Consider the following 17424-nt stretch of genomic DNA (forward strand, 5'->3'; position numbering starts at 1 on the left):
TATACAATAGTCGTATTCTTTTGATTAGCCAACTGCATATGGAAAACAGACTAATTACAAATATATTTGCAGAATAAAAAAAATAAAATTCATGGTCAGGATAAGCCAGGCTATATATAAATCCTGCAGTGATATATATGTTCTGAAAAGTAACAAAAGCTTAAAGGAATGAAGGCTTATTTCTCTCTCATTGAGAGGGTCAATACAGGTAGACTACTTCTCTCCATCCTGTGGCTACACCATGTAGCACTTGTGGTCTCCCAAATCACCATGTAAGAAAAAGAGACTGAGGTACACTGGTTCTTAACTGCATTGGCCCAGAAGCTACAACAGATAATTCCACTCATAGTCCCTTGCCCAGACTTAGTTGTTTGGTCCTGATATAACAAATATTAGTTGAATCTGTCCTAGAGACTGTATTAACTCTTACTTAACTCTCTAGCCTGATGGTTCAAGATTTTTCTGTCCCCCCACTCCCTTTCACACACTGGTCTACTGAATATATTTCAATACAGATTCCCTTCCCTTTTTTTTTTTTTCAATATCTGTTTGATTGTTCTAGTGAACAGTTTCAGAGATACTACATAGACTTTTAGGGTTGAAGTTTTTTTGAACGTACACAGGAAACAAATAATAGCAAACTATCTGGTAAATATGGTACCCGTTTAGAAAATAATTTCTAGGGCAGCCCGGGTGGCTCAGTGGTTCAGTGCTGCCTTCAGCCCAGGTGTGATCCTGGAGTCCGGGGATCGAGTCCTACGTCGGGCTCCCTGCATGGAGCCTGAGTCTCCCTCTGCCTGTGTCTCTGCCTCTCTCTGTGTGTCTCTCATGATTAAATAAATAAAATCTTAAAAAAAAGAAAATAATTTCTAATGATTTATTATTTTTTAATGAGTCCCAGATCTAAAACTTAAAGCCATGCATTCATTGCCAGAGAATTCAAAGCTGACAAAAACAGTTATCTCTCAAGACTGGTCTGAATTTTTTATTTGGCACAGAACAACATTACATTAGATTTTCAAAGTGGAATTGTGGAAGTTTCCAGTATGCCAAACAACTCACCATAGTAAAATGATTTTTTAACAGGCGTTTTATTAATGATGTATATTTTTGCTTTAATTTTGTAGCTTAAATGTATAAAATGATGGTGCTATTTTACATATCAAGTTTCATTAAATTTATTTTCACGATATTACATGTATACATTTATATATTTTATTTAATGCATGCAAGAGAGTAACCAATTTTAACTAATTTTTTTTTTTTAATTTAGCATCTTAACCAACAGTCTGGTTGATAAATATTTTCCAATAAATTATTAGTTTCCCAAAAGAAGAAAATCTATTGATAAAACTTTTTGTCTTGGTTTCTGTTTTCATATCTAGTACATCCATTAACATTATTTTATAAAGTACTTTCTTTGTTTGAAAGATGATTCAATGCTAATCCATTTATGTGAGGGTCATTTGCTGGTGTATGATTTTAGCAACATGATTATCTCTGTTGGTATAATCCATAGCAACCAAGATGTTCATATATGTCTGATTATGTGTTTAGTTATTGGGAAAAATAAGGAAAATGAACATTTTATTGTGACATCTATTGTGGTTGTTAAGTACTTGAAAAGTGGCCAGCATAGGTAAGGAACTAAATTTTTTATTTTATTTAATCTTGATTAATCTAAATTTGAATACCCACATGTGGCTAGTACCAAATTTGGTCAGTACTGCTTCAAATATTTGCAAGGAATAATTAATCCAAAAAATCAATATCACCATCCTCCCAAACATATTATTTGGAATAGATCAGAAATTCACTTTCTGTCACTCATTCTCTTTATATTAGTTTGCTAAGACTGCCATAACAAAATATCACAAACTGGATGATTTAAACAACAGAAATTTATTTTCTCAGTTCTGGAGTCTAAAATTTCCATGGTTGAGGTGGGAGCATGGATATTTTTTCTTGAGGATTCTTCCCTTGGCTTGCAGATGGCCACCTTCTCTGTGTTCTCATGTGGTCTTTCCACTCGCCCAGTGCATCCTTGGTGTCTCTGTGTCTAAATTTCCTCTTTTTTTTTTTTTTTAAGATTTTATTTATTTATTCATGAGAGACACACAGAGAGAAGCAGAGACACAGGCAGAGGGAGAAGCAGGCTCCATGCAGGGAGCCTGATGTGGGGTCTCCAGGATCACATCTGGGTTGAAGGCAGTGCTAAACCGCTGAGCCACCCGGGCTGCCCTAAATTTCCTCTTCTTATAAGGATACCAGTCCCAACCCTATTGATCTTTTTTTTTTTTTTTTAAAGGTTTTATTTATTTATTCATGAGAGACAGAGAGAGAGAGAGAGAGAGAGATAGGTGCAGAGACACAGGCAGAGAGAGAAGCAGGCTCCATGCAGGGAGCCCGACGTGGGACTTGATCCTGGGTCTCCAGGACTTGATCCCGGGTCTCCAGGATCAGGCCCTGGGCTGAAGGCGGCGCTAAACTGCTGAGCCACCTGGCTGCCCCCCTAATGACCTTATTTTAACTTGATAACCTCTTTGAAGGCCCTAACACTAAATACTAAATACTAAATCACACACTGAGTATTGGGGGTTAGGGTTTCATTGTGAGAGTTTTGAGTTAACCTGAAACACCCACTAACTAACAATTTGTCTCTTCCATTTTATATCTACTACTTCCCTGGACATATATATCCACGGCATTTTCCATTTCTGCTTTGTTTGCTTTTAATTTCAAACTAGAATCATATTTGTATTTATTAGAACATAAATGTAGATTTTAAATTTCAGCCTTTTTTGGGCAAGTGATAATTATATTTTTAGTAACTTATATTCTTTATTTCAAATTTGTATCATTTATGGTTTATTATGCTTCATTATGATGTGTTTTGTCTTGAAAAATTGTGTTTCCTGAGAATGGTCCTCAATTTTATAAACTCATGAAATAGGTAAATATTTGTGTTTTACTGATCATAGAACTCACATGACAGATTTGAAGCATTAAGTATTTCTTCAAAGCGGTCTGATATTACCAGAAAAGGTAGCTGATTGGACAGCAATATAATTTTAGTTTCTACATCTTACTGTTTTTTGAAACATTCTATTTTTCTTTAAATGACATATTTCACTAGGTTTACTCTCTCAGACTTCTCGGAAATATATCCTATCCAACTAAGGGCAGGTATATGGTACAGTTTTGGTCAGGGAGGTATAAGTGGAATTTTGTGGGGGACTTTTAGGAAAGTGTTCGCTTGAGTAAGGAACAGGTAGGCCCAGCCTCTACTTTGTTTTCTACACTAGTTCCCATTTTGAATGCGGCAAGGTATATGGATATGCAGTTGACATGTTGCATCCTGAGGTGAAAAGTGTAAAGGCAAAGCTCACAGCCTATAAAACCTGTAAGGGTGGTAGAAGAGAAATTGTCAGCTTTCTTTTTGTCATTAATTAGCAATGAAACTAATGTCAGCAACCCACACCCTGCACTTTTTATTATGACGGAAAAATGAATTTCTATTTGGATCCTTTTTAGTTAAGTATTTGTTATTTATACCACACACATTCCTGTTACAGATTGCATACATTCTATAACAGCTCTTGTCCGAGAAAACTTTTTGCCACATCGAAATGTTTAATATCTATACTAGTAGGGTAACCACTAGTCACATGGAGCTATTGAACGATTGAAATGTGGCCAGTGCAATTACAGAACTGAATTCTTAATTTATTTCATTTTAATGAACACATTCAAAAATAAATACCAGTATCACCTGTGGCTAACTATTGAACAACACAGATCTAAGACATGAGGAAAAAATAACCTGATTTTTCTGTTGCAAAGATTTCAAATTAATGTCCACATCCTTTGAATACCGCTCATGATGTATCATCTCATGACATGTGTATTTGTTACACAACCTTTGAAACTGTTATGTCCTCTTCTCATAAATTCTGGATGATAATCTCTTATTTGTGTGAGCATGGGTTCATGAATAGAAGCACACATGTAGCTACTCTTATTCATAGCCTCTCCTGTACTTGTAATGTGCATTTAGCAGAATTTTGGTTAAAAATTTCTCTGAATATTCAAGTGATAGTCTCTATTTTTTGCCTAAGTTTTGGATTACTGTTATACTTGTTTTATTGCCAGCAATTAGTGTTATTAAAGATATAAAAACTGATTTTTATATCAGTTTTTGAAAGCAAGTTTGATCTGGGGAAGCAAGAACTTAATACTGAGTGATCAAACTGGCAGTCTGAACTCACTGAAGAAAAATACAGACTCACAGTATTCCCACAGACTCATATATAGTACATGGCACTATGCTTTGAACTATCTCCAGCCAGACCTGTTCACCAGATTTTCTGTTTATTTTCCTTTATTTTCACTTTTTTTTTTAGGAGCAATTTATTCATATTCTGGAACAGATACTCCTTATTTGTTAGAGTGTGAAGATGTATTAAAACTTTCAGTTTTAAAACAGTAGTTTATCTTGTTTTTGGATACTCAGATTCAGTCTTTCCTAGAGTTTATTAGCTGTTAAGTATATCACTGACCTTTCTTTTCTTTATAATCTTCTGTAAGTCAATTTGTGTTTTTAACTTCATTCTCATTTTCCTATAATGACCTGGAGGAACCTTTTAAAACGTAATGGAAAGTAATGAGATTCGAGGTATCGTGGCCACTCTTTCTAGTGGTCATATGTGAGACTATCTGCCTCTATATGCAGCTATCTTTCCAAAAATTAGATGAAAAAATTTTTTGCATGTTCCTCAGAGCTATAAAGATATAAATTTGGCAATGAAATACTCAGGTGTCTCACTTCAGAGTATGAGCTCAGTTTCAATGAAAGAATTTCACCATTTCTTTCTTTTCCTGTGACCTTTTTGGATAAGAGCTCTTTGTGAAATAATGATTTCATTTTATTTATAAAGTCTTGATATTAAAGGTTGTACTTTTATTGACTTTTAGGAGAACTGACAAAATATTCTGTCCAGAAATACATAATAATAGAAAGTGCTGAATGAGGATTGGCTGTCATAATGCCTAAAACTAGCTGAATGCACTGGAAACTCCTTAAACTGTATTTTAAAATATTATATAATAACATGTTAGGTATTCTCAAATATTTTCCCTATAAAAGACCTCCAAGACTTCTTTAAATTTTGTATCCTGAATTACTTAAATTTTTAAGTTAAATTAATAATTCTTCCATTTTTATTTTTTTAAATCTTTTTTTTTTTTTAAGATTTTATTTATTTATTCATGAGAGACACAGAGAGGCAGAGACACAGGCAGAGGGAGAAGCAGGCTCCATGCAGGGAGCCCTATGCGGAACTCCAGGATAATGCCCTGGACCAAAGGCCCACTGAGCCACCCAGGGATCCTTTAAATCTTAAAGGAAAGAGGCATGAAAGAAAAATAAGAAGAGTACATTACTTCCATTCTGCAAAGCTCTCTAATATCTATTATTTTCTCAGAATTCATTTTGGATACACTAGTGATTCCTGATGCCCTATTTTTTTTTTTTTTAGTCACAAAATTAGGAATAACTTGAAAGCACAATAAAATTATACTTATTATCAAAAAATAAAACACTGAAGGACATAATGGAAATCTTTAAAAGCATGAACTCTCCTAAAATAATTATCATCAGTTTTGTAGGTCATAATTTATATATTAAGTTGTTTCTGTGAATTAAATACAAAGTGTTAACTACATTTTTCCTCCTTTGGTATTTATATATCATCTGCCTATCAGACTTCTAAAAAATTAAAGTTGTTATTATTTCCATGAGGAGAGTCAGGGATTTGGAAAGCTTGCCAAAGTATGTTTCCCAATGCTGTGACTTACAGTGTTAGCACTCAGGCTTATCTGATATGGCTCTTTTAGATAAGGCTGTGCCAGAGAAGTTCATGTTCTGTTAACTCCAAAGCCAAGCTAATTCATATATCAGAAACCACTTGATTTTATTTCATTAATTAGAGGTAAGAGTCAAAACCAAAAAATGAGTTGTTGCAAAGGTAGCTGGAAAAATATTTGTTTTAATGTAAAGAAAAATTGAGTTTGGTATTTCTAAAACTAATAATCATTTTGGGGTCTGTTAATTATTTCTTTCCTACTGCCTTTGATTCTTTCCATTCTTTCCTAAGTACCTCAGCGCTGAGAATTACAAATGATAGGGTACTTCCTGTGCTTTAAAGTTTCAACATGTATTGCGTGATGGGTCCAGAAACCAATAGTTAAGATACAGTACAAGCGTGCTATAATAGAGGTAGGCACAAAGTGCTATAAAGTAATAAATTTACAAAATATGACATTACAGTTTGTTTTCACTTGTCATTTGATGTTTTGTACCTTTTTTTTTTAGGAGGAAGAGTTTATGTAACATCCATTTAAATATATGTTTCAGTGCTTGATATGAAACAAGATAAAAAAATTAGTGTGAATTGAATTTGAAATTTTATTTGCTTTAGAACAGACTATTAAAAAAATAAAGAATCTGGACATTATGAATTCATTCAGAAAGCATTTTTATTTCATAGTTTATGGGTTTTAGGGGAGAAGAGTCACTGAGAAAATGTAAAAATAGGTATCAGATAATTAGGAAATGTAGATACAGTAGATCTTTTAAATGTTCTGCCTCTATAGGGTGACAACATAAATGTTGATAGGTACCTGACAAAAATAGTGCTCTGGTATTCTTGGCTGTAAGCTTCTTTTATCTGCTGTGACAAAGAACTGGCTATCTCTACCTCTAAGAGTATGTTTCTAAAATGGAAGTTAAATTGTCTAGACAACTAATATATTCGAGAAAAGTTCACTTATCAGCTTAAATAAACTCTCCATTAAATAGACTTCTGGAAGAACACACATTTTAAGTGCAAATGCAATCTTGAATTTCCTAATAGGTAAATAGTGGAAAACATACCTTGCATTTCTTGTGTATCTTTTCCAGAAAGTTAAAATAAAGTTCCTTTCCTTTGCTTTCCAGTTATATTGATCTCAGAACTGAACAATTATTTTTCCTCAGCCCAAATTTTAGTGGGTTGATTGAGATGCATTGTCACTGTCAAAATAATGACTTTAGGATTTGCATTTTAAATTTGCATATAATATTTATAGAAGACTTATAAAAATCAGTTTTGAGGATGAAAACATTTATTTTACTTAATTTCTTGATCCCTTTTATATGGTTCCTCTGGTATATAACTTCAAATATAAGTGTAGTTATTTACTCAAGAGTCTATCTATCCACCCATCTATCTCATAACACCCAGTAACTATCTAAAACTTAATCATCTAAGAGATATGATATTTAATACATTTTAGTTAAAGTCTAGGCAATTCAACCATTCCTCTATACTTTGTCCAAATAGAGCCACACTGTCAGAGAGCAATGTATCTGAGCTATCTTTGGTCAGTACCCATAGGTTAGCTTTTTACTAAGTCTTTTTTACTTTTTTATGTTAGGAAAAACCTTATGAAATATATAACTATGTTGTTAAGGATTGTTGAAGATAAAGATAATTATGTTAAATAACATTTTTTAAAGTGGGCTCTAGAGGAATATCTCTTTTAGATGTTAGTATCAAGATTCATTATGGTTATTTTTTTTAAGATTTATATATTTTTTTAGATTTATATATTTATTTTAGGCTCTAGAGGAATATCTCTTTTAGATGTTAGTATCAAGATTCGTTATGGTTATTTTTTTAAGATTTATATATTTATTTTTTAAGATTTCTATATTTATTTTATATTTTAGAATATATATATATTTATTTTTTTAAGATTTATATATTTATTTTATATATTTTAAGAGAGAAAGAGCACGAGTAGGAAGGGAAGTGGGAGAGGGAAAGAGAATCTTAGGCAGACTCCATCCTGAGTGTGAAGCCTCATGTGGGTCTCATGACTCATGTGGGGATCATAACATGAGATGAAAATAAGAGCCAGATGCTTAATGGACTGTATCACACAAGTGACCCAGGATTCATTTAACTCTAAGTAATTTTTGCCTAATGCAACATAATGTTTTCTAAATTGTATTCTACAAATCACTAAATACCTCGGAAGCTGTATGTAAGAAGGTCCCCCAAAATATGGTTTGGACTCAAATATGTTTGGGAAAATTGGCTTCTTGCCCCTTGAACATTTATAGTGAGCATCAGCATGCTAGAAGACACTGAGCAGTTTACAGTGGAGCAAACTCTTTAGTTAAGAGAACATTTTGCAAATAAAATTTTCCTTGGTACCTTTTCCACTAAAACCCATATTAACATCTCAGGTGCTCCTTTTCCAGGTAATACAGTGCAAAGAATGATGGTTCAACAAATCCTGTGATTAACGTATTTGATGGGTTTTCCCTCATTGTAGTAGCTGTTAGAAAAACATACTTTATTTGGCGTAAATAAATATGCCACTACCATGTGACCCCATTTTCCAACTCTGACATAAACCAGAGGAACTCTCACATAGGTCTTAGAGGAGGTCTGTGTGAAAATATCCATTGAAGCACTGTTTATGGTAGGAGAAATTAGGAGCAGCCAAAGTGACTGTCACAGTAGCTTATACCACTATAATTTGGTATATGCATAATACAGCTTATCATATAATAAGTTACATGAAGCAACATAAATAGATCTTAAAACATAATCAGAGTGAGAGTGTATCATGAACTCTACAAGAGTTCAAATAAAGTATATGTTATCCTAGCAAGTGTTTAGGGCTTCATCATATGCAACATTTTACAGCCTCCTTCCTGCTGACTATGTTGACCTATTTTGTTTCCCAATTGCATCATAAAATTTTGCAACTACTTTAATATTTGTATATTTTTCTTTACTATAACTTAGAGGTGTTTATAAGCCTCCTTGGGAAAGTTTATCAAATAAATAAATAAATGTTACAAATAAATGTAATCCTAAAATCAGGAATTACTTATTAAGTTTAGATGATTTTTAGTTCTTTTTTCCTTCATTCTTTTAGGCCCTAGGGGTATGGGAGAGACAAGTAGATTATTTTCATAGGTATGTGACAATTCTGAGCTTGGACAATGATCAGACCCTTGCCGAAATAATCTAGTTGTATTAGTACTTTAATGTCCTTTTATCTGTTTTTTTGAGTGTGGATGATGAGAAGACAAGTAGAAAAAAAATAATAAAAATTAAACATTTATTATATTTTCCAGAGCTTAATGTAAGGAGAGCATTCCTCATTATATTGTAATAATAAAAATTAAGGTTATAACATTAGAAATCAGGAATGAGGATAGTATATAAAATCCACAGTGGTTAGGAATAGCTTTTAAAATGACATTAAATCTTCCAGGTCAACAGAAGGTATAACTATCATTATAGATTTGAATTGTAATTATGGTAGCCTGGTTCTGGTCTCAAGGAAAAAGTTTACTAATTACCTACCATGCAGGTAGGACAGGTAAGAACTCTTAAGCATAAGGAATGGCTACAAAAAAAAAAAAAAAAAAACTAAAGTGGAGACAATTGCAGGGCCTCTGAAAGCTTGAAGCCTTGAAAAGCTTGCTGTTTGCATAATACAAACACAGTTTCTTTTTCTTCCAATGCATCAGGCAGTAGGCACCACACTTTATTTGAACCCTAGAAAATCCTACTTCCATGCTATATAATAATGTAATTAAGGTTGATGGCATCATTTAATTTACTGCCCCATGATTAATTAGGGATAGTATAGTAGATTGGCTAAGAGTTCTGGCTCTGGAATTAGAAAGTTCTGGGAAAAAAATCTGATCTTGACAATTACTGGTTGTGGGATTTGGGGCACGTGTTCAGATTCTGAGACTTTTTTTCTTATCTGTAGAATGGAATAATGATAGTAGAAATTGCATAGGCTTGTAAAAATTAAATGAAATAATACTTGTTAAAGTACTTAGCACTTCACCTAGCATTTAGCAGTGAGTAATCAAATTTAACTATGTGATTATTATAGTTATTCCTTTTTTTAAAAGATTTATTTATTCATGAGAGACACAAAGAGAGAGGCAGAGACATAGGCAGAGGGAGAAGCAGGCTCCTCACAGGGAGCCCATAGTGGGACTCAATCCCGGATCCTGGGATCATGCCCTGAGCTGAGGGCAGATGCCCAACCACTGAGCCACCCAGGCATCCCTTATTGTTATTCATTATTGAATATTGAGGTGTATATTCTTTTATTTTACCTCTTGTTTCTCAATGGTTGATAATTATACCCTCCAAAGGGCATTTGACAATGTTCGCAGACATTTCTGGTTGTCACAACCTGGTGTGGGGGATGACAGTTGTTACTGGCATCTCATAAAAAGAAGCTAGAGAGATGGCTAAATACAGTGTACAGGATAGCCTACCTGACAAAGAATTATCCATCGCCAGCATATCAATAGTGCACAGGTTGAGAAACTTGCTTTACTATTTGAGTACTAAGCTTAGCGATTATTATCCCTTTGTATTTCTTTAAAATCTACTAGAATATGATACTTTCTTCTGTGATAGTCAAATAGGTGGCCCTATATGTATAACCAGTTTCTTTCTTTCTTAAGTTTTCCCCACTAGTAGCATTTCCACAAGAGTTTTAAGATGATTCCTTATTTTTCCCCCAACCTCTGGCAAACAGACAATGAAGTCTTTGGTTTTAGGGTAAAGCAATTATAGAAAAATGGAAAGTAATTTTGTATTGGAATAATTTTATTCCTTATATATCCTCTATTTTAAGAAATGAATTCTCAAGTATGGCTGTGCATGATATGAATAACTCTGAATATTTGGTAAATGTAAACATAGAAAATACTTCAGCGTGAAAACTAATACATAAAATTAAATTTAAATAACTTAATCTGATTAATGAAATGTGTGTAGCTCTTTGATACTTTTCAGTATTTATGTGACATAAAATACATCTAATTTATTAAAGCTTTGAAAATAACTATGTGTAATACTAATATTATGGATTGTCTTTGCAATGAATTCTGTTGAATCAATGTGCTTAGAATGAGATGACAGGGATTGCTTTCTAGGGTCTTTTACTTATAAAAATCAGAAATCTATGCTTTCTTGGCCTTCTTCCATATTCAGTAAAACCCCATTATACGTTTCTGTTCCATTCAATGCATTTAGAATTTTATGTGGTAGTACATAGTGATTTATAGCATCCTTATCACTACAACAAGGAAATCATGTGTTGTTCCTATCACTTGAGGATCAAAATGAATGAACAAAGATAACAATTTAATTTCATTTGAATACTCTGGACTGTGACAGAATGACAAGCATAGATTAAGCAATAGATAGTTTTTACTTCTCTCTCTCAGCATTGACTTTATTTCCATATGATATATTCTTACTGGAAGTGTGTGGTAGAAATCATTTAAGACTTAGATTCACATGTAGAAAAGTATTAAAGTCCCAAGAGTATTATTAGTGGTTCGGTGCCAGCCTGGGTTTTAGAGGTAGGTCAGGGGAATTTTAAATGATGTTCCAAAGGCATGTGGAATTATTAAATATGTTCATTCATGACTTGGCTGATGAAATGAAAAAAATAGAACCTATAAAATTACTAAGACCATAATTTCAAGTTGGTACTATGGGGTTTATTGTTGATAATTTGAATTGAGAGTTACTTGACAAGTAGAAAAAAAATAGAAATTCATGGATTAAAGCTTAATGGAATAATTTTACTAGTTATAAATAAAAGAGAGCCCATAAATAGAAGACATGAAAGCTTGGGCCTTCTTTATTCATAGATTAGAAGCTAAACATGAATAAGAAGAGTGGTATTTTAAAAATATGTTTAGAAAACTCTAGTATCATATAATGGGAAGCCATTGTTTAGAACCTACAATATAATCTATTCATAAGTTATAAAAGAGTTAGGAACCTTAATCCTCTTGTAAAAAAATAAAGCATTCTGCTTGTTAAAGTAATGTTTGAAACAATCAGGCAGGGATAAGTATTGTTGGGGCATTAATTCCCCTTTCATTATTGAAAACCCAGAAATACAGCTTTATTTTCATAAATGTGAAGCTAAAGATCCAACACTTTCAGCATCTTTGTCTTGGTTTTTAGTAAGTTTATATGACTCATGATTCTTATTACTAGGAAAAGCATAATCATTTAAAAAAAATTCAGTGACTTTCATAAAATAAGACAAAAAAGCAATAAAGACAATAGATTTCAGACTTTTGTTAGACAAAAAAACCCTTACCCAAGACTATACCTGGGTATTCAATAAACAAAGTAGTGTAAAAGGAAGCCTTTTTGGTTGAAGAATGACAGGTAGCCTCTCCAAACTTTATGCATTTCTTCAATTAAACAACCCTCTACATTAAAATAATCAAGGGATGCCTGAGGCTCAGTGGTTGAGCCTCTGCCTTTGGCCCAGGGTGTGGTTCCAGAGTCCCGGGAGTTTGGCATGGGGTTCCCCTGAAGGAGCCTGCTTCTCCCTCTGCCTATGTCTCTGCCTCTTTCTCTGTGCTTCTCATGAATAAATAAGTAAAATCTTTAAATAAAATAAAATGAAATAATCAAAATTTGTACCTATTCTGATATTCAGAAAAAGACAATTATGTTCTAGAAAATAAACTGCCAGGCATTATGATGTTGCACAAATTAATAACATGAAATATTTATTTATGAACTGCTGTATGTGAACTTGAAATGACTATAAACAGAATTTAAGGAATAAAAATTTATAATGCAAAAATAATTTAAAAGTGATCATAGACACTAATGCTTATTAATTTCTTAGTGCAGTAACTGTAGCAGCCATGAAAATTCCCTTTTCTTGGTCACTATTGAACACTGAAATCCTGAAGCTACACTTGCTGTGATAGTTCCCAGCAGATGATTGAACATGGCACAGGTATTAATCCAAACATTTTTGAGAGACATGGGACTCCTGTTTCAGGAGACTTTGGCTTAGGGACCACTTTTGACCTTCTAGAACTTTCTAAGTACAAAGCAGTCTTAGACTCTCCCACCCAATTGTCCTTCCTTCTCTCTCTCTCTCCTTTAAGAGATTTAGATCTGCCTTATGATCTCATGTACTACCTGCTTTCCCTCATAGACTTATAGACTTTTACCCTAATGAACTTCTTTTTTTTTTTTTTTTTTCTAATGAACTTCTTATATGTCTAGTGTGGTCTTGACTTCTTGTGAAGTAACAACCTAGTTTGTAGTAAATGTTCTATATCCTCATTGTATTCTAAAGCCACCAAAACAAATAAGTGCCATTATTATCTCAATTTTACATGAGAATGTTTCTGTACAATTTTTTGCGGGTCATCTTTTCTTAGTGACCGGGTTTTACACCTATGGGATCTCTTGTTAATCTTATACTTTCTATACTGGTTTGATACAGAAAGAACTGCCCTACCTTTTTTTTTTTTCTTTCAACTTTAGTATATCAATTGCAAAGGATTCTGCATCTGTCTGTCTATAATGTCCCTAAATTCATATTCCAAAGTTTGTATTACAATGTTGTTTATGAAGCTCTAGTTATCCTCTTACTTTGAGCAAGTGCATGCCAGTGTCAAATCGTAAATATATTTTTTTTAACTTTAACATGCTTTCCAAAACATGCCTACAAACTGCTGTAAGTTAGCTGAAAAATGGTTTTTCTTTGCATGGCTGTTCCTACTCTTGTCCACATGCTCTGAGTTCTTTACAGTGCTAGAGCTTCATGGAACAGGAATGTATTAAAGGAACCACCATCAAATTTGACGGAAAGGAAAAGATTTCAATCAAAGCACCACAGATTCTCTGACAGAGCAAAGTCATTTACCCTGTCAGATATTAATTTGCCTATTCCTGATTCCACAATCCCTGTCTCTTCTATATTCAACCCCTCTGGCAATAGATCACTCTGATTTTACTGATTAACTTTCTCAGGACTCTACAAGCAGACTACTTTAGCTTTCTATGTACTTAATATATTATCTTTAAAAAATAAAGTTTCAGGATCCCTGGGTGGCTCAGCGGTTTAGCACCTGCCTTTGGCCCAGGGCGTAATCCTGGAGTCCCAGGATCCAGTCCTACGTCAGGCTCCTGGAATGGAGCCTGCTTCTCCCTCCTCCTGTGTCTCTGCCCCCCCCTCATAAATAAATAAACAAACAAACAAATAAATAAATAAATAAATCTTTAAAAAAATTACCAAATTAAAGTTTCTATTATTTAATAGTAATTTTACAATTGTTCTAAGAAGAGTCATAGCACTTTCTAGATTATCCATTTCCTTACTAGGTAGCTTCCTGCTGGTTCTTTGAAACTCAAAGTAAACTCTCATAGACCAAACTGACAGGGATGAGGGGATAGCCTTTGACTAGTCTGATTTCTGTTTGTTCATGCTGTCCTGCAGTATAATTTGAGTTAACCAGATAAATACCTTATTTTTAATATTTTATGGGACATATATTGGCCTATTAAGGAAAAATATTTCATGGTACTTGTTAGGGACAGTAAAGAAGACTTTAATCAAGAGAGTCTACTGCAGTGGGGCTTTGCAGTATGTCCTAGAGATGAGGCTCAACTCTGAATACAACCAGCAAGAGTAGAGATTCATATCCAAGGAACAAGATAGGTGTCAGTGAGTAGAAAACTACTAAGAGTAAACATCCAGGCGAGGGGAATTCTTGCTAGGTCTACTGAACAGAATTCTTGCTGAAGGTAGGCCATGGTAGTTAATTATTGAAAATGGGAATGAATAATTTGAAGAGATATCCAGGGTGATCAGAGACAACAGGTTGGGGAAATCTCCCTTAGACTCAGCAGAATTCTTGATGAAACTGGTCTAAGCTGACCAATCTGCATTTTCAGAAGAGGAATTCAAAGTAGCCTGTCTCAAGTTTTGTGAAGAAGAGATTCTTTGTCATTTAACTAAATGGAGTCAGTCTATACCTTTATGAGGGGCCTTTTACTCTTGAATAGCCAACAACTTTTATAATCAAAAACAAAGCACACATTAAAGAATTACAGAGGAAATAAAATTTGGTCCTAAAACTATAACTAACCTAACTAATCTTTTTTTTTTCATATTGAAAAAAGTAGAGAGCAGATAAAATATTGAAAACAAAACATTACGGGTAATATGCACATAAATAATACACTTTATCAGTCAAAAATCATGACATTTTGGATTACTTTCAAAGTTCATTCTTTTTGATAACTTTAGATGGCTAAAAGAAGCTTATTTAAATTCAGTTTCACTTCTAAGGCAATACTTAGCATAATCCCCTATGAGAAGAAAGAAATATGTAGTAACTTATTTTTTTAATGTAATACCAAATACGTTGGCAGGTTCATTTCAAAGTCCTTTAGCAAATACTAGCTTTTATTTTATTTAAAAGATCCGCAAGATTTCAGTAACATATTTCTTATTTTTTATGGGAAGAAATTTTTAAAGATTCAAAATGAAACTAAATGTTATATTAAATAACAAATTTGGAGACATAATAGTAAGGCAGTGAGTTATCTCCTAAGTGATAAAAATATATATTTTTGAAATATTTATATTTAAAAATATACAATATATATTTTAAATATATTAAAAATATATTTTTAAAGGTCTTGATAAATGTTATGGGTTAAATCAGTTGTGATTATCAAGAATCTTTTTTCTTAAGATTTTATTTATTTATTCGTGAGAGACACAGAGAGAGAGAGGCACATAGACAGAGGGAGAAGCAAACTCCCCATAGAGCGTCTGATCAGGGACTCGATCCAGGACCCCAGAATCATGCCCTGAGCCAAAAGTAGACACTCAACCACTGAGCCACACAGGTGCCCCCTCTAAGAATCTTAGCTGAGATAGAATATATACAATAAAAGTTCACCTAGAAAAATTCTAGTAGGGACACTAGAGAAACACTAGTAGGGACAAAAAAAGAGAAAAATTTCTCTTTTTCCCCTAGGAATTACAGAATGAGAATTTTTTGTACTAAGATATTATAGTATATCCTCTCAAAATCTAAAGTAAGCAGATTTTTATCTTATTTCTTTTAAAAAAATTAAAAGCTAGATAAAAACAAAAACTTCTGAGTTTTTTGAAGTTTGCTTCTCCTTGCTGTTTCCTCAAATGAAAATAAAATAGGTAATCTTTCCCACAGTTTAGCTGTATTTTAGAAACCTGAGTTCCTTTAGTGAAAAACCACAAAACAAAACAAAACACACACACACAAAAAAAAACAGAAAGAAAATCCTCTGACCTTGGCCAGGTACATAATTATTTTGCAAATGAAGTAGTGGAGTGTGTGTGGCTTTTTTAATGAGACAAAATTTGCATCAAGTTGTAATCTGATTGCTGGTGTACACCACTTGAACTTGACCCTAGGGTTAAACTAGTTTTAGTTAATTTATAAAAACAACACATACCTGTAAGGTTAGCCTGGATATATGATTTACTAATAATACATTATATTTTAAAACTTTCACCTTAGTTTATTGCTTTCTTCTAAACTAATGACTGGAAACATTTTTTGAAGGTGATATTTCCATCTTGTTTCTCTTTCCAAATTCCAGTTGGAAATATGCCAATATTAAATGCCAATATAATAGGCAGGAGGCTGAAGTAGACTTTAGAATGTATGAGTCTGTTTTCCTTTACTCTTTGCATAATTAAGCTCATGTTACATTGTATGAGTTCTCAGTTTTTCATATGAACGTGGGACATCCATTTAAATACACTTTAATCATTTTATTTTTTTCACTTTAATCATTTTAAAATGGAAAACAATTATTTTTCTGAATGTTCTTCTGTGATTGCCTAGATAAATCAATACTTAGAGAAGAGGCACATGAGTCAATGTTGATGCAATGCCTAAACTTAAAGGCTGTTGCTTGATTTTATACCTGTCAATGAGTAGAGAAGGATTTTATACCCTAGTGCTTCTCTCTTTTCTCTGAAGTGCATTCATTATTTCACATTTAGAAACATTAAGAGAAAATTGCTAGAATATTTAAGGCATTTCTTTAATAAAATATTATAATTTTTAACTTTTTTTTTTTTTTTTTTTTTTGAGAGAACGAGTCAGGGGAGAGTCCGAGGGAGAGAAAGAGCATTAAGCAGGCTCTATGCTCTGTGCAGAGCCTAGCATGAGGCTTGATCTCAAGACCCTGAGATCAGGACTGGAGCTGAAATCAAGAGTGGGATGCTTAACTGACTAAGCCATCCAGGCACCCCTTAACTACTATTTGCATCATAATGTGACATTAAAGATGGCGTTTTTCATCATAATGTGACATTAAAAATGTTCCTCTATCAAATACAGATGACTAAATTAAAGCATCCTCCTTGAATTCATGTTGTCCTATACATAAATATAATCCTTCATGCACCATGTAACTGTACCAAGAGGGATTATTAGAGAATGCACTTGCTGCCACAGTAGGGCTGGGTCTAATATAACAGTCTCAC

General features: G+C 33.3%; 1 protein-coding gene across 6 annotated transcripts in view; it reads left to right on the forward strand.

Moving 5' to 3' along the window:
- Positions 1 to 17424, forward strand: part of ERBB4 (erb-b2 receptor tyrosine kinase 4) — a 1106505-nt gene that overhangs the window by 191411 nt on the left and 897670 nt on the right. The window lies entirely within an intron of this gene.

Source organism: Canis aureus, chromosome 36 (assembly GCF_053574225.1).
Source record: "Canis aureus isolate CA01 chromosome 36, VMU_Caureus_v.1.0, whole genome shotgun sequence".
NCBI lineage: Eukaryota > Metazoa > Chordata > Mammalia > Carnivora > Canidae > Canis > Canis aureus.